The sequence below is a fragment of the Hyla sarda genome, chromosome 6 (assembly GCF_029499605.1).
Source record: "Hyla sarda isolate aHylSar1 chromosome 6, aHylSar1.hap1, whole genome shotgun sequence".
Taxonomy (NCBI): domain Eukaryota; kingdom Metazoa; phylum Chordata; class Amphibia; order Anura; family Hylidae; genus Hyla; species Hyla sarda.
Genome location: NC_079194.1, coordinates 110,459,859 through 110,485,780, shown reverse-complemented (window position 1 = coordinate 110,485,780; position 25,922 = coordinate 110,459,859). Strand labels below are relative to the sequence as shown.

General features: G+C 44.0%; 1 long non-coding RNA gene across 1 annotated transcript; it reads left to right on the top strand.

Moving 5' to 3' along the window:
* Positions 1-6,620: 6,620 nt before the first annotated feature.
* LOC130277596 (uncharacterized) lies at positions 6,621-20,436 on the top strand. Its single transcript, XR_008845485.1, has 3 exons — positions 6,621-6,679; positions 20,167-20,222; positions 20,351-20,436. It is a non-coding gene; the product is annotated as an uncharacterized LOC130277596 (long non-coding RNA).
* The last annotated feature ends 5,486 nt before the right edge of the window (positions 20,437-25,922 follow it).

Genomic DNA, 25,922 nt, shown 5'->3' with positions numbered 1-25,922 from the left:
TATTAGGGTCAGTATAACTGTACGGTATCTGTACTCTTGTACGTAGGGACAGTATTATATTACATTTTTGTTCATTAGACAGTATTATAGTAGACATATTCCTGCACAAAAGGAACAGTATTATACTAGATATATTTTGCCCTTGTTGCAGTTTTATAGTAGCTCTATTAAATGGATGGCACTATTAGCTTCATTATTATTGTACAAAGTGGCAGTATATTTTTAGTTAAATTTGTGAGCATAGAGGACAGTATTGTATTACCTTCATATTATAATTAGAAACAGAAGAATAATATATCTACCTGTAGAAACAGGTAGAAAAATACTTTGGTTAAAAGTGTGTATATATTTGCCTCTGCAGCTGTTGTCTCTGTGCAGAAAGTGTGGGCAGGAAAAGTAGGGCTCTGTACACTGAGGACATGGAGGGCTCTGTACACTGAGGACAAGCAGGGCTCTGTACACTGAGGACAAGCAGGGCTCTGTACACTGAGGACAAGCAGGGCTCTGTACACTGAGGACAAGCAGGGCTCTGTACACTGAGGACAAGCAGGGCCCTGTACACTGAGGACAAGCAGGACCCTGTACACTGAGGACAAGCAGGACCCTGTACACAGAGGACAAGCAGGGCCCTGTACACTGAGGACAAGCAGGGCTCTGTACACTGAGGACAAGTAGGGCTCTGCATACTGAGGACAAGCAGGGCTCTGTACACAGAGGACAAGCAGGGCTCTGTGAAGTAAGGACAAGCAGGGCTCTGTATACTGAGGACAAGCAGGGCTCTGTACACAGAGGACAAGCAGGGCTGTGTGCAGTGAGGACAAGCAGAGCTCTGTGCACTAAGGACAAGCAGGTGTGGAGAGGGTGTGATGAGGGCAGATGTTATTACCCTAGGGGCATATGACATTAACTCCTGGTATTTGTGATGCCAGGTGGGGGTTAACCTCTGCACCACCCAAGGTATGGCCGCTGAATCCTGGGCTAGGCGCGGGGCAAATAATAAATCCGATGCCAAGTTAAAGGGGTACTCCGGTGAAAAACTTTTTTTTTTTTAAATCAAATGGTGCCAGAAAGTTAAACAGATTTGTAAATTACTTCTATCAAAAAATCTTAATCCTTCCTGTACTTATTAGCTGCTGAATACTACAGCGGAAATTCTTTTCTTTTTGAAACACAGAACTGTCTGCTGAATCACGAGCACAGTGCTCTCTGCTGACATCTCTGTCCATTTTTAGGAACTGTCCAGGGTAAAAGGAAATCCCCATAGAAAACATATGCTGTTCTGGACAGTTCATAAAATGGACAGAGATGTCAGCAGAGAGCACTGTGCTCATGATGTCAGCAGACAGTTCTGTGTTTCAAAAAGAAAAGAATTTCCGCTGTATTATTCAGCAGCTAATAAGTACAGGAAGGATTAAGATTTTTTAATAGAAGTAATTTACAGATCTGTTTAACTTTCTGGCACCAGTTGATTTAAAAAAAAAAAAAGTTTTCCACCGGAGTACCCCTTTAAAGGGGTTGTGCGCTGCCCTGACTTTCGGAGCTCCGCTCACAGCGTCCGGAAGCTCATTACTCCAAATGCTGTGTGCGGGCCTCCTTGTTCGCGGCCACCGGGCGTGACGTCACGCCCGGCTCCTCTCGACGTCTCGCCCGCCCCCTTGTGACGTCACGCCCGCCCCCTTGTGACGTCACGCCCACCCCCTCTACCAAAGTCTAAGGGAAGGGGGCGCGCCCCCTTCCCATAGACTTTTGTTGTGGGGGCGGGCGAGACGTCACGAGGGACCGAGGCGTGACGTCACGTCCGGCGGCTGCGGACACGGAAGCCCGCACACAGCGTTCGGAGTAATGAACTTCCGGACGCTGTGAGCGGAGCTCCGAAAGTCAGGGCAGCGCACAACCCCTTTAAGGAACAACGGCAGCTTTACTGAGGAAGACAGATGGAATAGTCTTTACAGCTCAGTTAGGCCCAAGGAGATGACCAGTGACTTAGGAGACTTGCGGGCTCACTGGGACTTGTAGTGGACTTGGAAAGAATGCTGTACACCCATGCTGAATTTAGACAGACTTGACTAGGACTGGCTAGACTTCCTCCCTTGTGTAGCTTACCAGGCTTTGACGTTCACCTGTGGGGCACTTGGTGATGGAAGCGTGGCTGTGTGACTAGGCCTTGGGTCTCCTCAGGACACCAGACACTCTCAGGTCTTGACTGTTCCTCAGCATGTACTCAAGGGCTCAAGACTGGAACTCAGTTTATATAGGAGGTCTTTTGGGGAGTCCTATAGGTCACCTCACAAGTCACGTGGTCACTGACACTTTCCCTGGTTACATGACTTGGTAACAACATTTAAAGGCATGTGAACATTATAAAGACATTCTTATATACCATAAGGCACTTATTAACCATTTGAGACATATACAATAAGGGTGGACTCAGGGGACACTGAGATAGAATCCACCACACAGGACAGAAAGGTACAGGAGTGTTGTACTGGGCCACCTCAAAGGGCTCTGTGCACTGAGGACAAGCAGGGCTCTGTTCACTGAGGACAGGCAGGGCTCTGTGCACTGAGGACAAGCAGGGCTCTGTACGATGAGGACAAGCAGGGCTCTGTGCACTGAGGACAAGCAGGGCTCTGTGCACTGAGGACAAGCAGATGTGGAGAGGGTGTGATGAGGGCAGATGTTATTACCCTAGGGGCATATGACATTAACTCCTGGTATTTGTGATGCCAGGTGGGGGTTAACCTCTGCACCACCCAAGGTATGGCCGCTGAATCCTGGGCTAGGCGCGGGGCAAATAATAACTCTGATGCCAAGTTAAAGGGGTACTGTGAGGACAAGCAGGGCTCTGTGCAATGGGTACAAGCAGGGCTCTGTGTAGTGAGGCTCTGTTACACACTTCAGGGTCACACAGCAGGATGATGACAAGCCAAGAGCCTGCACAGAGACTTACTTGTCCTGCCCTCACTTCCTGCATTTTGTCTCTGCACAGAGACACACAGGCAGCTGCAGGTACATTTTGCACCCCAAAATGTACACATTTCTTAACCAATGTATAGTACAAGTATGCATATAATGTTATTATCTACATTACATAAAACGTTTTTGCAAACAACATGTCCCCTTTAAATTCCGATACTTTAGATAAGTGGACTCAATACTAGTATTGACAGTGAGACCCACTGTAATTTTGACAGATGTCTTCATCTAGACAGCCGCTAAGAAGCACACTTTGGTCAGTGGAGGAAAGAGAAAACCATTGGAAAGGGTGTACTATGGATACCATAATGGCAGATAATGCAGCTACTCTTGAGCCCATGGAGAGATAGGGGCCATCCTGGTTGGTCCCATACTTTTTTCTATTGGTAAGTAACTGTGCAGAATTTCTCTCTACAGGGAATTGCATTGTAAGTAATTTGATGGATGGGAATATTGACCAATGGATCATGGGAAGCAAGTGGGGGGGGGGGGGGGGGTAGGGAAAAATTAGATGCCATAATAGAAGATCAATTTCAATATTTGCTATGGGCCCCTCTTATATGTATGCCACTGGCCAGAAGAATGACTGGTAAGGAGGAGGGAGGCCTGTAAAGCTACTTAGTTAGGATGGTGTGTACTGACATTTAGGATGGACCTTGGTAAAGATTACTGAGAGACTATGAGAGATCTGCAGAGGCTGCTTAGTCTGATAAAATTGCTTGTAAGGAAGCAAATGCTGTTTTTAAAAACTTGGATAAAGGAGAAATGCGCTAAACTTTTAACTTCTGTCAGGATCTGGGCTGGTAGCTGAGGCTGGTGGTGGATCCGCTGAGCCAGAGAGGTGATGACGTGGGCCGTACCAGGGGAACGGAGTCTAAGGAGTTACTGGTCTTCACCAGAGCCCGCCGCAAAGCGGGATGGACTTGCTGCGGCAGGTATCCCCCAGGTCGTTCCTCCCAGTAGCGACTCAACCTCTCTGGCTGCTGAGAAAAGGCAAGGTACAAGAGGATCAGGCAAAAGCATAGTCAGACTAAGCAAATGGTCAGGGCAAGCAGCAACGGTTCACAGGCGATAGTCAGTAGCAACGGGTACGGCAACAGGCAGGGTACACAGGAACAAAGAACGCTTTCACTCAGGCTCAAGGCAACAAATATCCGGCAGGAGGCTGTGGGAGGAGAGGGTACTTATAGGCAGTGCACAGGTGAAGCCTAATTAAGTCCAAACAGCACTGCCTCTCACAAACCTTAACCCTTAATTACCCACTTTGGACCAGGCACCAATCACCGGTGCACTGGCCCTTTAGATCTAAGAGTTCCGGTGCGCATGCGCCCTCAAGAGCGGGGGCGCACACATTGAGACGCCGGAGCGTTGCCTGGGGACACAAGCCGTAAGCGCTCCGGTCCAGGAGCGGGGACCGGAGCGCTCGGCGTTACAACTTCAATAGTGCCCGGGCTGCAAAAACTAAAAAAACAAACTTTAACCCACCTTCCTACGTTCCCCTGTTGCGCCGATATCGACATGTCATTCCTCTGGCGCTGCTTAGGTCCCTGTTTCTTAGGCTTGAAATTCTCACTGCGGTCAGTGTATCGACGGCCGCAACGATGTTCCACCTCGGCCGGTGATAGCCTGAGTGCACTGCAAGGAGCTGGGACCTGTGCAGCTGGAGGAACGGGATGGGACGCCGATACTGGCGCAACGAGGGAACGTAGGAAGGCGAGTTAAAGTTAGTTTTTTTGTTTTTGCAGCCCAGGCACTATTGGAGTTAAAAGTTTAGTGCCGCATTTCTCCTTTAATGACATTGTCAGAGATTATCTAGACAGGTTTCTAGTGGTGTACCTAGATGACATTTTATCTTCTCATGTAAAAATCAGAACAGCTCTCAAAATACTCCAAAAAAATAATTTGTTTGTGAAACTGGAAACGTGTATTTGGGGAAGTACAGGAAGTTCCTTATGTGAATATATACTGACCCCTCAAGCATTTTGTATGGATTCTGCCAAGGTTTAGGCATGGATCCATCTCTTTTCTCTAAAGCCGTCTGAAGTTTTTGTAAATAATTACCAAAAATGTATAAAGAATTTTCCTGTGATTGACAAACCACTCACATACATGACTAAAAAAATAAATAAAAAAAGGGGGGGGGGATACTCTATTGGCAAACATAGATGATTTAGCATTTTAAAGAGGTGTTTTACTGAGGTCCCCTTATTAATTTACCCAGACCAGACTAAGCCATCCATGGTTGAGGTGTTGTCTTTATCATCTCGGGGTATGATCTTATATGAAGGGATAGCCTTATACCTATCTCTTTCTTATATCAAGGATAGCCTTATACCTATCTCTATCTCATATGAAGGATAGCATTATACCTATCTCTATCTCATATGAAGGATAGCCTTATACCGAACTCTATCTTATATGAAGGATAGCCTTATACCTATCTCTATCTTATATGAAGGATAGCCTTATACCTATCTCTATCTTATATGAAGGATAGCCTTATACCTATCTCTATCTTATATGAAGGATAGCCTTATACCTATCTCTATCTTATATGAAGGATAGCCTTATGCCTATCTCTATCTTATATGAAGGATAGCCTTATACCTATCTCTATCTTATATGAAGGATAGCCTTATACCTATCTCTATCTTATATGAAGGATAGCCTTATACCAATCTCTATCTTATATGAAGGATAGCCTTATGCTTATCCCATGCATGTTTAAACTCCTTCACTGTATTTGCAGCGACCACTTCTGCAGGAAGGCTATTCCATGCATCCACTACTCTCTCAGTAAAGTAATACTTCTTGATATTACTGCATAAACCTTTGCCCCTCTAATTTAAAACTATGTCCTCTTGTGGTAGTTTTTCTCCTTTTTAAATATTCTCTCCTTCTTTACCGTGTTGATTCCCTTTATGTATTTCAACGTTTCTGGCATATCTATCTGTCTCTTCTTTCTTCCAAGCTATACATGTTAAGGTCCTTTTAACCTTTCCTGGTTTTTCTAATCCTGTACAGCCCCTTTAAGAAAATGGGATATTTAGCATCTCCAGGACTTGAGCAGTAATCATACGGAAGTCTAAGCAAAAACTGCTGACCTCTGTCTATGACAGAACAAATTATACAAACGCGTGGGAATAATTAAGGTCATCACTTTTACTAATTCTCTCCAGAGGGAAATTAAATATGAAAACCTCTGGTGCGGCAGACATGTGGGACGCAGCCTTGTGTGAAACAGTCCATCCCGTCACACCCAAACAGCCACCATGCCAAACATGCCATTCGGAGAAGTAGCATTTTCTCTGGCACAATCCAGAAGTTTAAGTTTTTGATAGAAACTGCTCTCTTAATATTTTTATTTGACATTCTGAGAGTAAAATGATAGATAATAAACTCAACACTGGCCATAACCATCAATCAAAGGGTGTGTGCTAATAAATAATGGGGGAGATTTATCAAAACCTGTGCAGAGAAAGAGTTGCCCAGTTGCCAATAGCAACCAATCAGATCACTTCTTTCATTTTGCAGAGGCCTTGTTTAAAATGAAAGAAGCGAGCTGATTGGTTGCTATGGGCAACTGGGCAACTTTTCATCTGGACAGGTTTTGATATATCTCCCCCAATATCCCTACAATACCACATGCCCACTGAAAACTATCCAGTACGCTATGGCCCTCATTTACTTAGAAAATCGGGTTGTAAGTCTATGTTGCTTTCTTACCCGACTGCTTTTTTCCCCTGGTATTTATTATTATGTCGCATCCTGTTTGTCGCACTGGGTTTTGTTGGTTTTGGTTTCCAACTCCTCTGAGTTGTCGGGAAAAAAATCCACAACAATTCAACAAATTCGGGTTGGAAACCTCTATAAATACGTGGGAAAGCTCAGAAATGTCGGGTTACGCCCCTTTTTCGGGTTTGGGGGAATTCACATCTGGGCCGTCGGGAAAAAATGTTGCATCGTGTCGCACAATGGCGCACGATGTCTGCGACATGGCTCACACAAAGATGCGCCAAAAAACCCGACAAAACAAGTCGGGTTTAGAATAGTAAATGAGGGCCTGTCTGTACACTATCTGATTTTCTATATGCAAATCCATGGTGGAAAATCCACAGCATATCCACCAGTGAATATCCACACATGGGAACATATCCTAACACACGGTTTTAAATGATGCTGCCATATAGCAAAAGCAGGTGCTGTCCCAGTGATAAATAAATGTTCAGCGTATATATTAGAATCCAAGGTGTACAAAACAGACCCAGCGAGTCACAAACATTAAGGGATTTTTAAAATTTGGTTTCGATTTTTTTTTTCTCGTTCTGTAGAGCTATACGTTATGTGATGAGGGAGTCTCAGTAGTCAGACAGTCTTGGGCATATGTCAGATGTGACAGCTGCTGGCATTCAGGCCATTTCTGATCTGAAGATTAATGCCGTTCTATAAGATATTCGTTTTGTCCTCTGCTGGAGACAGCCCCAGAGCTTACCCCTTGGATGAATGAACAGAGCACAAGGAGAGGGCGTCTACAGCTTCCCTACTGGGCTCCCTCCTTGATGTGGTCGTCAGTCTGGAAAAAAAAAAAAAAGCAGGGTCCAAGTCTGATTGAAAATGTAGATAAGAAGAACAAGCCATTCTGCTGTAGTCACCAACAGAAGAAACCCATTATTACCTTACCCAGCATTGTTAACTGCAAGCCAAGCAGATGATAGGCAGGGAATGAAAAGCAACTGTGGACTAAAGACATGAAGCTTTACATCAGCTGTGGTGAATATGTCCAAGATCAGACCCTCTCCCCAACCAATCATACAGTGTCGGTATATTTTTGCAGTAGGAATACACCTATAACAGTGGTCTTCAACCTGCGGACCTCCAGATGTTGCAAAACTACAACTCCCAGCATGCCCGGACAGCCAACGGCTGTCCGGGCATGCTGGGAGCTGTAGATTTGCAACATCTGGAGATCCGCAGGTTGAAGACCACTGCCCTATAACTTGCTGATCAGAAAGGTCATCGATCCACTGGACCCGAGGCAGAAAGAACAATTTGGTCAATTGACCTGATACAAATTAAAAAGAAATCACTGGAGTGGAAACAACCAGTCTTGAGAAGATCCACCAAGATCATGGATGTCTTTAAAGGGGTACTCCGCCCCTGGCATGGGGATAAGATGTTAGATCGCCGCGGTCCCGCTGCTGGGGACCCCGGGGATCGCCGTTGCGGCACCCCGCCATCATTACTGCACAGAGCGAGTTCGCTCTGTGCGTAATGACGGGCGATACAGGGGCCGGAGCAGCGTGACGTCATGGCTCCGCCCCTCAAGACACCCCCCCTCCCATAGACTTGTATTGACGGGGGCGGGCCGTGACGTCACGAGGGGCGGAGCCGTGACGTAACGATGCTCCCGCCCCTGTATTGCCCGTCATAGGAGATTATTTTCTTTTTGAATTTCTTTTTTGTCTTGTTCACAGTGCTCTCTGCTGACACCTCTGTCTTTGTCAGGAACTGTCCAGAGCAGCATAGGTTTGCAATGGGGATTTTGTATATGTATAAGCAGGGCTCAAGTCCTACGGGAATGCGTGGGAACTGAGTTCTTGCACTTTTTCCACAGCAGGAACACTGTTCCCATTAGCAGGAACAACCCTTAAGTGATAATCATGGGTGAGTTCCCACACTTTTTTCTCCGGGACTTGACCCCTGTGTATAAGGGTTTATATATCTTGTATGTTTTTCTATTTTAAACAGGGCTCTGGTCCTTGAATGAGATGTGAGCCTTAAAGGGGTTGTCCCACAAATGCATTTGTCTACTAAGGCCCCCACAGCCTCTTAGGTTACATGGAATTGTGCAGACTACAATTCCCATAAAGCCAGTGCACATACTGTTGTAACCATTGGACATTTATACAGGCTAGCTGGGTGTTGTAATCCCTCATAGGTGTCACGTGGCAGGGTCTTGTAGTTAACCAAGTGTTCCTTTGTGACCCAACCATACTTTTGATAATGAAGCTGTTCTCATATGCAAAGTGCGGGAATGAAACCTCTGGACACTGGGATTTAACTGTCCCGTCCGGAGGCATCTCTACCAAGCCATATTGTCTAGTGCCACAATCCGAATAGTGACCCCACTGTGGGGGCTACCAAAATACCTCCAACGCCTTTCAAAGACAACGGTCTTCTTTATCAGGTAAGTATTGTAACCATAGCTTGTTGTCTCCAAAGTGGGTAAAGCTCTGTTCTGTTCTGGACTGTGCCCTTCTTTTTTCCCAGTCACTTCTATGCGGCATCCATTACTTCTGCAAGGCATCCTTTTTGGATCCTGCCTGACCTGAGACCCCTCTATTCCACTTTGGTGATGTTACAGAGGCATACACACACTATTTAGGTTGTATAGTCCTGGAGAGAATTTGGAGGGTATGTAGGGAGGGTATGGTAGGTGTAGTATTGTTGGTGAGCCTTGGTGTCTTGTTAGGGAAGGCATTTTAGGCATGTTGGCTTGGCTGCTTAGACTGCAAGGCTAGGAAAGGCATGATAAAGCTAGTTTTACGCACTAGAAAATATAACAAAGATATAAGCAATAGTCAAAAAAGAAAGGACTAAAGGATAGGGCCATAAATAAGGCCACTGGTGGGGTAACCTGTAGGTACTAAGGAGAGAATGTATTATCCACTAACATTTTACATGCTTCTAAATTAATTTGGCACACTAATAATTGTCCATGCGCCACACACTGAAATCTACATCAGCTACAAGCTGGCATAGATTCAGCTATAATTTATGGCAGTTTCTTATGGCGTAAAGTATGATAAATGTCCCATCTGTGGTGGCCATGCCTCCTTTATGCTAATTTCCACCTGCTTTTTAAATATTCAGGTATGTGGCTTTGTGCAAAATTTTCAACTTTTGTATGCTAGAAATCTCTCTGGGATTCATGAGGTTAATGTTTTCGCTCACTTCTGCTTTATATTCTCCTGATGACAAAAACTTTTTTTTTTTTTTTAATCAACTGGTGCCAGAAAGTTAAACAGATTTGTAAATTACTTCTATTAAAAAATCTTAATCCTTCCTGTACTTATTAGCTGCTGAATACTACAGTGGAAATTCTTTTCCGTTTGAAACACAGAGCTGTCTGCTGACATCATGAGCACAGTGCTCTCTGCTGACATCTCTGTCCATTTTAGGAAGTGTCCAGAGTAAAAGGAAATCCCCATAGCAAACATATGCTGTTCTGGACAGTTCCTAAAATGGACAGAGATGTCAGCAGAGAGCACTGTGCTTGTGATGTCAGCAGACAGCTCTGTGTTTCAAAAAGAAAAGAATTTCCACTGTAGTATTCAGCAGCTAATAAGTAAAGGAAGGATTAAGATTTTTTAATATAAGTAATTTACAAATCTGTTTAACTTTCTGGCACCAGTTGATTTAAAAAACAAAGTTTTTCACCGGGGTACCCCTTTAATAATGCTGGAGTTCTGTAGTCTCCTAGTATGTGTTCTCAGTATAAACATTGACGAATACAATTCAACTTAAAAGAGATAAAGGTTGTTTGCCCATAAATATAAAAGCAGGGATACTGGGTTTTAACTTAGGTCACGTTTATTTTATGGGGATAAATATAATAAAAGCTATGTTTTATGGGTGGGTTATTTCAGTATAAGGGGGTTTTGTACGCCAGACTTAGGCCGTGGGTAATTGTGTTTATTTTGCTTTTTAAAAAGTGGAGTGTGGCTTTGCGCAACAATGTTCAACTTTTGCATGCCAGAAAACTGGCCTATGACCATTAATAAATTCTCTCTGGGATTAATGGGGTTAATGTTCTCTCTACTGCGTAGGTCTAATTACTCTAATTCAATTGAAGAATAAAAAAAAATAGTAAATAAGATGGAAAATTCAGAGCAGACGAAACCATATAAATGAAGCATGAAGAAACCACACACCATTGTCTCCCCTGATCTACTGTCTAATTATTTTTTATGGGTAAAAAATTATAACAGAGAAAGTATTTCTAATAAATTGTCATAAAGTCTCTGATTATTGCTGGGTATTTCCATGTCTAGGAAGAAGAAAGGTTATATTTATGTGCAGCTGAATCCTTACGCCTTGCAATTAGTACGTTTAACCCTTTAATGTTACTATTGACTCTTCCTTGTCAAGACCAACTTCCACTTGTCCTTAGACAACTTGAAATAGTTTGCAAAATTAAAAAGGCAGGTACCATGAAAATATCAGATTTTCATCTCATGTATTGTGCAGAATGCAAATGGAAAGTAAGGAGTCTGTTCCTGATGTTCGTCCATTGGTAAATGAGATATCTATCTTTTTTGGTTTAACAAAAAAATCAAGGACACTTAAAGAGGTTATCCAGGAATAGAAAATCAGCTGATTTCTTCTGAAAACAGCACCACACCTGTCCTCAGTTTGTGCATGGTATTACAAATTGGCTCCATTCAATTCAATGGAACTGAGCTGCAATACCACATGCAACCTGATGACAGGTGTGATGCTGTTTTTTGACAAATCAGTTTTTCTAGTCCTGGATAACCCCTTTAAAGGGGTACTCCCGTGGAAAACTTTTTTTTTTTTTTTTAAATAACTGGTCCTAGAAAGTTAAACAGAGATTCCTCTGATTTCATGACCACATTGCTCTCTGCTGACCTCTGCTGTCCATTTTAGGAACTGTCCAGCGCAGGAGAAAATCCCCATACCAAACCAAACATATGCTGCAGAGAGCACTGTGGTCATGACATCAGAGGAAATGTATTTCTTTTTTGGATTTCTCTTTAGTATACAGCCCCTATAAAGTACTGGAAGGATTAAGATTTTTTAATAGAAGTGATTTACAAATCTGTTTAACTTTCTAGCACCGGTTGATTAAAAAAATAAAGTTTTCCACGGGAGTACCCCTTTGAGGTTGCTATACATTTTACAACTGCCAGCTTAATCTTTGTTCAGCCAATAGTTATCTCTCCCGACTTCCCCATATACATGAATGTTTATCACTGAACCTTCATTTGTTGTCTATGAGGAGGGGAGGGGTAAGATGCAGCCAGACAGCTCTGGTGCCAGTTTATTTCTAACAAGACCTTATGGTCAGGCATTAAAGGGGTACTCCGGTGCTTAGACATCTTATCCCCTATCCAAAGGTTAGGGGATAAGATGCCTGATCGCAGGGGTCCCGCCGCTGGGGACCCCCGTGATCTTGCACGCCGCACCCTGTTTATAATCAGTCCCTGGAGCATGTTCGCTCCGGGTCTGATTACCGGCGACCACAGGGCAGGCGGCGTGTGACGTCACGCCTCCGCCCCCCTGTGACGTCACGCTCCGCCCCTCAATGCAAGCCTATGGGAGGGGGCTGGAGGGGCAAGCTGTGCATAACTAGCTTGCCCCCTGACTGGTGAGCAGTTAAGGGGTTAAGAAATATACAGGCAAGGTTTTTAGCCCCCTCCCCCGCCTGTAAAAACTTGTATGTAACTATAGTGGTATGTCCCATGGGTGGGGGGGAAGGAGTGCACCAATCAGGGGTTTAATAGTTTCCCAGGCTTTCAGGGGCCCTCCCCTGGGTATTTATAGCTGTGGTGCCTCCCTTCCCCCCCTCAATCTGCCCAGGACCCGGAGTTTTGGCTGCTGGCTGGTATGTGTCTGCCCCTTATATTATGGCCCGGATGGAGCAGAAAGGTGAGGGCTGGCATGCTCGCTTGTGGCTGAGCTGGCCTCCCCTCCTGTTGCGCCCGTGGCGGGTTCGAGAGGCTGGCGGACCTCTCACAGTCCCGCTCTCCTTTCCCCTGTAGCCCCTGAGCCATGTCCTGCCTGTTTCCTTGTTCCCTCTCCCCTGCCCGAGCCATCTCCCCTGCCTGTACCTTCAGCCTCTCCCCGGGCGGGCGGGCTCCTTCTGAGCACGCTCCGTCTCCTTTTCCCCCCTGTTGCGGTCCCCTCCTTATCTGCGGTGACGGCCCCCTCGGTGGCTGCTGCTGTTTATCTTCTTTTGCGCAAATGGACGTTTATTAACGTCCATTTGCGCATCTCTGGCTGTAATGCGCACTCACGAGGTGAGCGCGCATCGTAGCCGGTGGGTCCCGGTTGCCATTAGCAACCAGGACCCATGCGAATGCCGGGCATCGCCGATCGGGCAGATGTCCGGCATTACCACTTTGGACGCGGCGATCAAAGTTGATCGCCGCGTCTGAAAGTAATAGTACATGCATCCCGGCTGCTCAGTCGGGCTGATCGGGACCATCGCAATTAAATCGCGATGTCCCGATCAGCTGGAACGCAGCAGGGGGGTCACTCACCTGCCTCCTTCGCGTCCGCTCATCTATTGATTGCTCCAAGCGTGAAATTCAGGCTTGAGCAATCAATCCCCGATAACCCAGATCATTGCCATGTTCATACATGGCAAGTGATCTGTGTAAGGATCAGTATATGCAGTGTTATAGCTCCCCATGGAGCTATAGCATTGCACACAAAAAAAAAAAATAAAAAAAAAAAAATAAAAAAATAAAATAAAATTAAAATAAGAAAAATATATAAATCATTAATCCTTTCCATATTAAACGTTTGGATCACCCCCACCCCCCCCCCCTTTTACCCATACATAAAAAGCAATTAAATATAAAATAAATAATAATAATAATAATAATTTAAAAAAAATAATAATAATAATAATAATTTAATTAAAAACTGTTATTACACCAAACATAGCCACACAAGGTATCGCCGCGTGCGCACATGTCCGTACTATATAAATATATCTTCCATTGATGCGCTCCGTCTCTGGCGTACGCAAAAAAATAATAATATTTAATTAATAAAAAAATAATAAAACATTTGAATTATAATAATAATAAATTACATTAATTCTAAAGTCCGATTATGCGTATTTTGATCAATTTTCATTAAAAAAAATAATAATAATAATAATGAAATAAAAATATGAATACACAGCTAAAAAAAAAAAATTTTAAAAAAAAATTATTAAAAATAACCTTATCGCACCGTAACTGGTGCCGCGGACAACTTGGGATCACGGCGCCTAATGAATGAGCCCTCATACCGTCCCCACTCATTTACCCAGCTCCTCACCCCCACCACACTAGCACCCCTCCCTCCTCACTGCTGCCGTGGCTGCTGCTACCCCCCCCCCTTTTCCTCCCCTGCTTCTCCAGTGCTCCCCATGGTTCTTGCGGCCACTGCACTCACCCCCCACCTCCACCATCTCCTCTCCGCCCCGAGTTCCCATGACCCCCCTACTGCCGCTGCTGTCCTTCCTCCTCCTGCCTCTCCAGTGCCACCTCCCCCCCCCCCATGGAGGGGTAGGGAGTTCCCATGTTTTCATGTTGCTCTTCCCCCTCTGGGGTCGGATGGGAGCATAGACATATTCGTCGCCGCTCTGGCCCTGGGAGGCGGTATAGGCGGTGTTTTTTGGGCCTTCTGCCCTCCTGTAGGTGGTTCGGTTCTTCCCGCAGGGGTTCTCCCTCCTCCGCCTCATCCAGTGCCTCAGAGTCCTCTACTGCTGGTTTCCGGTACCGTTCCGGGCGGCAGCCCAGTGCCTGTGACCCGGTGGTCTCCAGCGTGCCTTGTCCCGCGCCTGCGATGGTGAAGTGGTTCCTCCAGCTGTTGTGCTTCTCAATCTTCTGGAGTTGGTAAGTTTTCTGTTGGGGGGCGGGGGTGAGCTCTGGTTTAGTGCCTGCCCTTGGGGTTTTGGCGGGCCGGTTGTCTTCAGCTGGCTAGGCTGGGTCAGTGCCCTCTCCTTCCCCGGTTAGTGTGCTTATGGCCTCGTTCTGTGTAGTGTCTGCCTTTTGTTCCCGGTTGTTTGTTGAGTTTGGTGTTGCTCTTCTTGACGGGGTACTCTGGTAGGGTATAATTTTCTGCATCTGTGCGTGATGGGCGGTGAGTGGTCTTTTGGCCTTACGCTCTGGATGGCCGGGTTTTTGTGGATTTAGCTGCCGCGGCTTGTTCCTTATCCTGAATCGGTGGCTGCCACCCAGTTAGGGTTTTTCTTTTGGTTTTCTCCCCCTTTGTTTGGTTCTTCTCTTCGTCATTAGTTGTTGTCCCTCTCCGCTGCTTCATGTGTCCTACTGTATTTGTCTGATGTTTTCTTCTGTTTTTGCCCTATTGTTTGGTAGGCATGGGACTCCTGTATGTCGTGCTGGGTGCTTTCGCTGACGTGCCGGTGGGTAGGTTTCGCTTGAGTCTCTGTTTGTCCTTCTTTGTGGGTTCTTCTGCTCATATTCCGGAGGGGGATTCTCCTGTGCTCTACGCTTGTTGGGGTGTGGTTTGTTGCTGTCTTACGCATGCCGCGTTGGCGTTGGTCTGCAGCTTTTCTGTGGACAGGGAGTGATTGCGTTTTCTCTGTTTTGGTTTCCTCGGGGCTTGCCAGGTGCCCCTGTTCCGGTCCTAGCTGGTTTACAGTATGTTCCGCTTGGAATGTAGTTCTGGGCGGAGTTTTCCCTGAAGGTTGTCTCTGGCCACTGAGGGTGTTTGGTGCCTGTGCCCCTGCATATGTGCACTGGTGCGCTAGGGGCTGACGTTTCGGTTTGTTGGGGTTTTTCAGGAGTCGTGCGGTGGACGGGCCTGCTTTCAGTCCCCCGTTGTAGCGCACGGGGAGCGTGCTCTGTTCTCAGATGTGGCTGGTTTGGTTGGTTGTTGGTGTGGTGGTTTTCTGGTGGTGCTGTGGGGTGGTTTACCCTTGGGTCTTGGTAGTCGTGGGTTTCTGCCATGCTTGGGGTTTTGTTCGCGCTTTTCCCTTGGTGTTGGTTGTGGGACTTTGGGTGCTTGCTTCGGCAGCTCATGTTCGGGAATTGTGAAGATACTGTGTGGGTTGGCATGGCCCCTGCGCTTGGTTGCGCGCTAATTTTGTGATGCTTTTCTTTTCTAGGGTGTGATTTGAGTGATCGTGGGGCGTGTTGTCGGTCTGACATTAGGGGCGTTGTCACTGCTCATATCTATCTTTCGGCTTTCTTCCTGTGCTCGGCTTGCTGCACCTAGTGCTTCGCTGTTTGGAGTTACGATTTTTTTTGTAATTTTTTATTTTTTTTTGTTATTTTTTATTTTTTTTGTTGTTTTTTTTTTCAGGGCTACGTTCCCTGGGGTTGGTGTTGGGTGTTGACACTTTGTCCCGCTCTCTCGTAGTTGTTCCGGATGCTGCTCCCTTGGGTGGAGTTGGAGGGTTGCTTGTGTGGCCGGGCCGTGGGTCATCGTGGAGAGTGGTGTACTTCTTGGTCCGCTTTGGTGGCTCCTGCGACTTGGTTGCACTCACAGTACAGCGCTTGCGAGTGGTTGGTCTGGAGGTTCCGGGATGTCTACAGTAGAGGAGGGTCCCGGGGGTTCCAAATGTGTCTGTGGATAAGGGATTTGTTTTTTGATTTTTCATACCTGGAATGCCCATTGAAGTTACCTTAAAAGGCTCGGATGTTTTACTTTCCTTAAGGGCAGCGTGGCGGCTCAGTGGTTAGCACTGCTGCCTTGCAGTGCTGGGGACTTGGGTTCAAATCCCACTAAGGTCAACAATAAATAAAGTGTTATTATTTTAATTCATTTTCATAGGATGTGATCACGGACGTTAGCTGCTGTGTCAACTCTCCAAGGAAGTTCGAGATTTGGGCTGTGTCATCAGTACATGCGAATAATATTCTTAGTGTGTGACGCTGGGTATTCTTCCCCTGTTCGTGTGAGTCATCTACTAAACAATCAAAAAAAAAAAAAAAGGTGGGTGGCTTTAAACCCGCTGTGCTGCGATCCAGTGGGGTGCGGTTGCCGCACGGCGGGGATAATTTTTTCTTTTCTGCTCTGCAGTTGCTGGGATGTTGGTGTATACTTAGGGGCTGGGCCCGGGAGTGGGTGGCCTTGCTGTCGGCGACCGGTTTTTCCTATCAGTTTTTGGGTCGCTTGGTGGCGGCTGCGGGTCGGATTTTGGTCATCAATTTTGCGTCGTTTATATATTTTTTTCTCATCCAAGGTTTTTGCGCTGGCTTTTTTCGGGGCTATGTGGGCACTTTCTTTCTCCTCGTCTCCTTCCATAGGACTGGGTGTGTGATGTGTTTTTGGGTGCCTATTTTGTGCGGCTGCAGGCCCGTCGGTCCGAGACTGTTTGGGCGATCCGGGACACGCAGCTTGTGTTGCATGAGGGTCCGCGAATGACTGTTTGTTGTTTCCGGTTGTTGTCCTATTGTTTGACTGGGCGGTGGTGCCCCCCCCCCCCCCCTTTTTTATTTTGCTCCCTGCCCCCGATTATTCAGTTTCGGCTTTTTTGTCTGTTTTGGGTTTTTGCTTTTCTTTGATGGGATGGGATGTTGTGAGTTCGGGATTTCGCTCTCTTTTTGTATCGGGGCCGTTTGAGGCGTAGGTGGCTGGATTTCCGGAGAGGGTAGCGCAGCGCGTGGGGCGCTGGCGATCTGCATCTTGTGTTGCTATTTTTGCCCAGTTTGGTGTTTCCCATATGTGTCTTGTTTTGCGTGCGGCTTTCCGCAAGGTGGTGCGAGTGCTGCTGCACTCTTCGGTGTATGGGCGAGTCAGAGAGTTGTGTTCACGCAAGAGTTAATAAAAAAAATAAATAAATAAGGTCCTGGCGGCAGGCACCTCGGATTTCCTGGAGAGGAAATGTGTTGAGCGGATTTCCTGGGGAGGAAAAGTGTTGGGCGGATTTCCTGGAAAGGAAATGTGTTGGGTGTGTCTGGGGGGCTGAGGTGGCCCCAGGTGTTGGCTATCCAGTATCTCTTGGGTGGGGGTCGGAGCCCAGTGTAGGGCTAACTGGTCTCCTCCGTGGCGGTAAGAAGACGGTGAAAGCGGGGTCAACCCGGGGTAGACCTCCACACAGGACAGTGTAGCAGCACCTCTCGGGTTGGCAAGAAGCCAATCGGTGTCTTTGTTACAGTTAAATTGCTATTTATATAAGTAATTTTATAAATAAAGCTGTGGCCGATCCCCACCCATAAAAAAGTTGAATTGTTGTTGTGTCAGTTATTATTTAATTAATTATTGTAATAAGGGGGAGGGGTAGTTATAACCTGCTAGGAGCTAATTGGGTCTCAACAGTCTGGAGGGGCAAGCTGTGCATAACTAGCTTGCCCCCTGACTGGTGAGCAGTTAAGGGGTTAAGAAATATACAGGCAAGGTTTTTAGCCCCCCTCCCCCGCCTGTAAAAACTTGTATGTAACTATAGTGGTATGTCCCATGGGTGGGGGGGAAGGAGTGCACCAATCAGGGGTTTAATAGTTTCCCGGGCTTTCAGGGGCCCTCCCCTGGGTATTTATAGCTGTGGTGCCTCCCTTCCCCCCCTCAATCTGCCCAGGACCCGGAGTTTTGCCCTCCCTCCCTCCCTTTTTTGTATCTCTGTTTATTGCAAGTCACAGCTTGGCGGTAAGAAGACGGTGAAAGCGGGGTCAACCCGGGGTAGACCTCCACACAGGACAGTGTGGCAGCACCTCTCGGGTTGGCAAGATGCCAATCGATGTCTTTGTTACAGTTAAATTGTTATTTATATAAGTAATTTTATAAATAAAGCTGTGGCCGATCCCCACCCATAAAAAAGTTGAATTGTTGTTGTGTCAGTTATTATTTAATTAATTATTGTAATAAGGGGGAGGGGTAGTTATAACCTGCTAGGAGCTAATTGGGTCTCAACAGTCATGACAGCTGTGCCTGTGCCTGTCTAAGCGCCGGAGTACCCCTTTAAAAAAAATCCAACATGACTGACCCTTCTCTTTACTGACTTTATATGTCCTTCCGGATCTTTACTATAATCTATTATATAATCTGACATCCACATATCAGAATAGCTTGTCCATCCACCAAAGATAAGCTAGTGTCCCAATGGATCAATACAAAGAGAACAGTCAGTTGGCCCAGACACAATGCTGACATTATTGGAGTGTTGGAGGCCAGAATTTTGGCCCTCCAAATGCTTCCAAACTCTCATTTGCCATGTCCAGAAAAGGAAAGCAGGGGATTTTTGGAATAGCCCATTTAAGCATGTAAAACTTTGGGGGCAAGTAGAGTTCCATGCCCCTAAGCTATATTTTAATATTTTGCTTTAGAGCTGAGCTGACATGTATGGTCAAGATACTTGGACCCCATGCAGGCCTATTGAGCCCAACTAAGGTCTCTATGGGAACTAATGGTGAGTTCAATAGACGAGCAAGAGTTCCACATGTTGTGATCATAATTCGGGTATGGTGGCAAATTCCTCATCTGTAGAAGCCTTTCCCCATGCCATGCCTACGTTACATTACCACCTGTGAAGGGTACAATTAACACTTTCACTGAAAGTAATGCAAGCTGAACCATACAAAGCCAGTTTACCATTGTACAAAATAGTGATGGAACCTATTTTGGTCCAATTTTTTTACAGTTTATATTTGTTACAACACAGATATTAAACAATGCATACTGATTGTTAAATGTGTCAAATGTTTCCCATTCTAATTCAAATGTCCATAAAAGCATAAAAGTGTCTTTAGATGCAAATTCGGTTGACTAAGGAACTAAAAGAAGCCTGTGCAGCATGGAGAGCCAATATAGTGTATAGTAGGTATAGCTGTCATCACATTACTACATGTAGCTGCATGGATTCCTGGATTTATGTCTCAGGTGTTTATAGGTGTTGTTTATCTGGTGCCTTAGACCTATTAAGTGGCTGTCCTTAGAAAACCCATACTTAACTGGGCACTGTCAGATACAAAAACTTTTAATATGTTGTAAAGCATGTATAACCAATAGGTTGTGCAGTTGCTTTCATTAGAAAATTTTCAGTATATTCATACTGAAAAAGCCAGTCAAACAACTGCTCCCCCCTGCCTGCTTGGACACCTACTAGTCCTGCTGTGTCCATGCGTCATCACCTATGTCATGGACACACTTCCTTGATTGACAGCTGTGAGCACAGGGCTAACACCTGGAGGAAAAATCCTCCAACTGTCAGCTTGTGTCCCGCTACTATCAGTGAGGACAAGCTGGGAGTTGTAGTTTTGCTAATGCTAGGGGAGATGTGAGCAGGCAGCATACTGAGGGAGGGGGCGGAGACCTGCACAGTGAGGTCACGCCCCCTCCCTTTGAGAAGAATTCAGACTAGTGAGCTAAATTAAAAGTGTAATAAAAAAATAAATAAAGGTGCTAGACACATAAAAATTACATGTACATGGTCAGGATTAGGTACTGAGTGATATATTTAAAAAAAATTGTTTTTTTTTGATCTGACAGGTACACTTTAAATATCTTGTTAATAGAAGGGGATCCAACACTCAGGATCACAACAGGTAAGTCCCACAAGCAGGACCACAATAGACTGGGTTTGTGTAAACCCCACCCAAAAATGGTAATTTTAGGAGTGGGGCTTAAATGTTCTGGGTTATTCTCATCTCAGTGATTTGTGGTCTATCAACAGGATATACCATGAATATTTGATAGATGTGGTCCAAGGATCTTAAAGGGGAACTCCGCTGGAAAACATTTTTTTTTTAAATAAACTGGTGCCAGAAAGCTTTACAGATTTGTAAATTACTTCTATTAAAATATCTTAATCCTTCTAGTACTTATTAGCTGCTGTATACTACGGAGGAAATTCTTTTCTTTTTGGATTTCTTTTCTGTCTGACCACAGTGCTCTCTGCTGACACCTCTGTTCATTTCAGGAACTGTCCAGAGCAGGAGAAAATACCCATAGCAAACATACAGTCATTGCCGTAAATGTTGGCACCACCCAAGTTTTCAAGAAAATGAAGTATTTCTCACAGAAAAGGATTGCAGTAACACATGTTTTGCTATACACATGTTTATTCCCTTTGTGTGTATTTGAACGAAACCAAAAAAAAGGGATAAAAAACAAACAAATTGGACATAATGTCTCACCAAACTCCAAAAATGGGCTGGACAAAATTATTGGCACCCTTAATTTAATATTTGGTTGCACACCCTTTACCATCAATAAGCTTCTTACACATCTCAGTTTGAACGTTGGATCACTCTTCCTTTGCAAACTTCTCCAGGTCTCTCTTATTGGAAGGGCGCCGCCTTTTCCCAACAGCAATTTTAAGATCTCTCCACAGGTGCTCAATGGGATTTAGATCTGGACTCATTGCTGGCCACTTCAGAACTCTCCAGCACTTTGTTGCCATCCTTTTCTGGGTGCTTTTTGACATATGTTTGGGGTCATTGTCCTGCTGGAAGACCCAAGATCTCGGACGCAAACCCAGCTTTCTGACACTGGGCTGTACAGTGCGACCCGAAATCTGAGGATTACCAACGGATTTTATGATGCCTTGCACACATTCAAGGCACCCAGTGCCAGAGGCAGCAAAACAACCCCAAAACATCATTGAGCCGCCACTATATTTCACTGTAGGTACTGTGTTCTTTTCTTTGTAGGCCTCATTCCATTTTCGGTAAACAGTAGAATGATGTGCTTTACCAAAAATCTTGGTCTCATCTGTCCATAAGACATTTTCCCAGAAGGATTTTGGCTTACTCAAGTTAATTTTGGCAAAATGAACTCTTATTTTATGTCAGCAGTTTGGTCCTACTGGGTCTCCTGCCATAGCGTTTCATTTAATTTAAATGTCGACATATAGTTTGCACTGACACTGATGCTCCCTGAGCCTGCAGGACAGCTTGAATATCTTTGGAACTTGTTTGGGGCTGCTTATCCACCATCCGATCTATCCTGTGTTGGCACCTTTCATCAATTTATCTCTTCCGTCCACACCCAGGGATATTAGCTACAGTGCCATGGGTTGCAAACTTCTTGATAATGTTGCGCACTGTGGACAAAGGCAAATCTAGATCTCTGGTGATGGAATTGTTACCTTGAGATTGTTGATATTTTTCCACAATTTTGGTTCTCAAGTCCTCACACAGAGGGACATTTATCAATGTTTGCTTATGTATTCCTTTTTTTAGTACTTTTTTTCTTTACTTTTTTTTTTTTTTTCTTATGTGTGACTTATTTATCAACTGGTTTCAGCCTGTTGATAAGTTTCTTTCATGTAAGCAATTTTTTCTTTTTTACTTTGGTAGTAGCTTTTTCTGCTCCATGTTTGAGGTTTGAGCTGGAGTAAATTTAGTAAATTTTTAACCTTGTTGCGACTTTTTTTGCGCAGTTGCGACTGTCGCAGTTAATAAATACCAGACTACCCGTAGTCCATTTTTAAATTATTACTACGTAGTTAAGTTTTGGAAAACCTGCTTTTCTCGTCAAAATGTTGCACGAAAAATCGCGTAGTCGCGGGTGCGACATTTGTGCGACATTTTTAGTAAAAAATTGCTTGATAAATGCCTGTCACAGTTCTCTTCTCTTTCTGTTGTCCATGCTTAGTGTGGCACACACAGACACACAATGCAAAGACTAAGCGAACTTCTCTCCTTGTTATCTGCTTTCAGGTGTAATTTTTATATTGCCCACACCTGTTACTTACCCCAGGTGAGTTTAAAGGGGCATCCCATGCTTGAAACAATCTTTTTTTATCCACGATTTTGAATGGGAGCCAATAATTTTGTCCAGCCCATTTTTGGAGTTTGATGTGACATTATGTTCAATTTGCTTTTTTCCTCCCTTTTTTGGTTTAGTTCCAATACACACAAAGGGAATAAACATGTGTATAGCAAAACATGTGTTACTGCAATCCTTTTCTGTGAGAAATACATCATTTTCTTGAAAAATGTAAAGGTTGCCAACATTTACAGCCATGACTGTATGCTGCTCCGGGTAGCGCGGATCCAATCCTGATACGAGAACTCCCGTCTTGTGAGTTTAATTCGTTCACTCTTAAAAAATAAGGCAGAGCATTGGGGTATGCTCCCCACACCGTCTAGTACTCTATAATTGGAGGAATGAGTTGTCAACATTTCAGAAGGTTTTACAAGATGCTCTCAGCACCATAACAGACATGATCTTCTTAAGTGCACTTTGTGCTTCTTTCCTGAAATGCTTTTCTCCCACCATAGAGGTTACACTGTTTGCTTCTTGGTTTAATAATAAACTCCTGGAAGCAGGGTTTCACTCAAGTGCTCTGGATAAGTGCATGAGCCCTCATTCAATGCTGTAAGTGAACGCACCAAATATTCACAGCGTATGCAATGATACATTTAATGGCAGAAATGAAAGGGGAAATACAACTAAAAGTATTATTTTACTATGTCATGGAGATATGTGAGAATACCACAGCAGTCTGTAAAGGGGTATTTGTACAAATGGTCTCCTAAAGGACTGTTCATACAAGCCCCTCACGAGTAAACTGTTTAACTTGCTATATAATCAACCGGTGGTCATTATGGGCAGGTGTACTGTAAAGGTGCTCAATGCTCATACACTTTATACCTAAAGGGGTACTCTGGTGGAAAAAAAAAATTTTTTTAATCAACTGGTGCCAGAAAGTTAGACAGATTTGTAAATTACTTCTATTAAAAAATCTTTACCCTTCCAGTATTTTTTAGCAGCTGTATGCTACAGAGGAAATTCTTTTCTTTTTTAATTTATTTTTTGTCTTGTCCACAGTGCTCTCTGCTGACACCTCTGTCCGTGTCAGGAACTGTCCAGAGCAGCATTGGTTTGGAATGGGGATTTTCTCCTGCTCTGGACAGTTCATGACATGGACAGAGGTGTCAGCAGAGAAACAAAAGACAAAAAAAAAATTAAAAAAGAAAAGAATTTACTCTGTAGCATAAAGCTGCTAAAAAATACTGGAAGGGTAAAGATTTTTTAACAGAAGTAATTTACAAATCTGTCTAGCTTTCTGACACCAGTTGATTAATTTTTTTTCTCCCACCGGAGTACCCCTTTAAGCCAGCCAAACACACTACCTTCAGCAGCTTCAGCCAACTCCCTAAGGCATATGGTGGCCTCTCCACTCTCACCGTCAGATAATGTCGGTCGAGAGAAGGGTTTGGCGTGTTGGATTTTTTTCTGCCTGACCTTATTGTTCTGGATAAGATAAGCCATCTCCAGAGCAGTCTGGCTACAGCTTACTCCTTCCCTCCTAATAGGTCAACCATGAACTGTTAACTGTTGTTGGCATATTTATGGGGAGGTCAGGAGGATAACTATTGGCTAAACAAGTATATGATCACCTTGATAGGACCCTATCACCAAGGGGATTTAGCCTATAGAGCCCCTTAGCCTCTAATTCTATTATTATTCCACCCTTAGTCCATCATCCGTGATCATTCATGTTGGATTCTTGATGCTGGATTCATATATTGTTTGGTTACCATTAAACATGTTTTTGATTTTTGTCTTCTTGAATATGACAACATTTTTTGTATGATTTTTGTAGAAATGGCAAAAGTATACCTGGATGACTGGGTATTACAGGGAAAAAACTTTTATATATATATATATATATATATATATGTATATATATATATCTATATATATATATATATATATATATATGTATATATATATATCTCAACTGGCTCCAGAAAGTTAACAAGATTTGTCTTTTAACCCCTTAACCCCTTAAGGACCGAGCCCTTTTTCACCTTAAGGACCGGAGCGTTTTTTGCAATTCTGACCACTGTCACTTTAAACATTAATAACTCTGGGATGCTTTTAGTTATCATTCTGATTCCAAGATTGTTTTTTCGTGACATATTCTACTTTAACTTAGTGGTAAAATTTTATGGTAACTTGCATCCTTTCTTGGTGAAAAATCACCAAATTTGATGAAAAAAATGAAAATTTAGCATTTTTCTAACTTTGAAGCTCTCTGCTTGTAAGGAAAATGGATATTCAAAATATTTTTTTTGGGGTTCACATATACAATATGTCTACTTTATGTTTGCATCATAAAATTTATGAGTTTTTACTTTTGGAAGACACCAGAGGGCTTCAAAGTTCAGCAGCAATTTTTAAATTTTTCACAAAATTTTCAAACTCGCTATTTTTCATGGACCAGTTCAGGTTTGAAGTGGATTTGAAGGGCCTCCATATTAGAAATGCCCCATAAAAGACCCCATTATAAAAACTACACCCCCCAAAGTATTCAAAATGACATTCAGTAAGTGTATTAACCCTTTAGGTGTTTCACAGGAATAGCAGCAAAGTGAAGGAGAAAATTAAAAATCTTCATTTTTTACACTCGCATGTTCTTGTAGACCCAATTTTTTAATTTTTGCAAGGGGTAAAAAGGAGAAAATTTTTACTTGTATTTGAAACCCAATTTCTCTCGAGTAAGCACATACCTCATATGTCTATGTTAATTGTTCGGCGGGCCCAGTAGAGGGCTCAGAAGGGAAGGAGCGTCAAATGGTTTTTGGGGGGCATGTCACCTTTAGGAAGCCCCTATGGTGCCAGAACAGCAAAAAAACACACATGGCATACCATTTTGGAAACTAGACCCCTCAGGGAACATAACAAGGGGTAAAGTGAACCTTAATGTAAAAATTAAATTTTTTTTTTTTACCTAATATGCTTGGTTTCCCAAAATTTTTACATTTTTAAAAAGGGTAATAGCAGAAAATACCCCGCAAAATTTGAAGCCCAATTTCTCCCGATTCAGAAAACACCCCATATGGGGGTGAAAAGTGCTCTGCTGGCGCACTACAGGTCTCAGAAGAGAAGGAGTCACATTTGGCTTTTTGAAAGCAAATTTTGCTCTGGGGGCATGCCGCATTTAGGAAGCCCCTATGGTGCCAGAACAGCAAAAAAAAAAAAACACATGGCATACCATTTTGGAAACTAGACCCCTCAGGGAACGTAACAAGGGGTAATGTGAACCTTAATACCCTACAGGTGTTTCACGACTTTTGCATATGTGAATTTATTTTATTTTTTTTACCTAAAATGCTTGGTTTCCCAAAATTTATACATTTTTAAAAAGGGTAATAGCAGAAAACACCCCCCAAAATTTGAAGCCCAATTTCTCCCGATTCAGAAAACACCCCATATGGGGGTGAAAAGTGCTCTGCTGGCGCACTACAGGACTCAGAAGAGAAGGAGTCACATTTGGCTTTTTGAAAGCA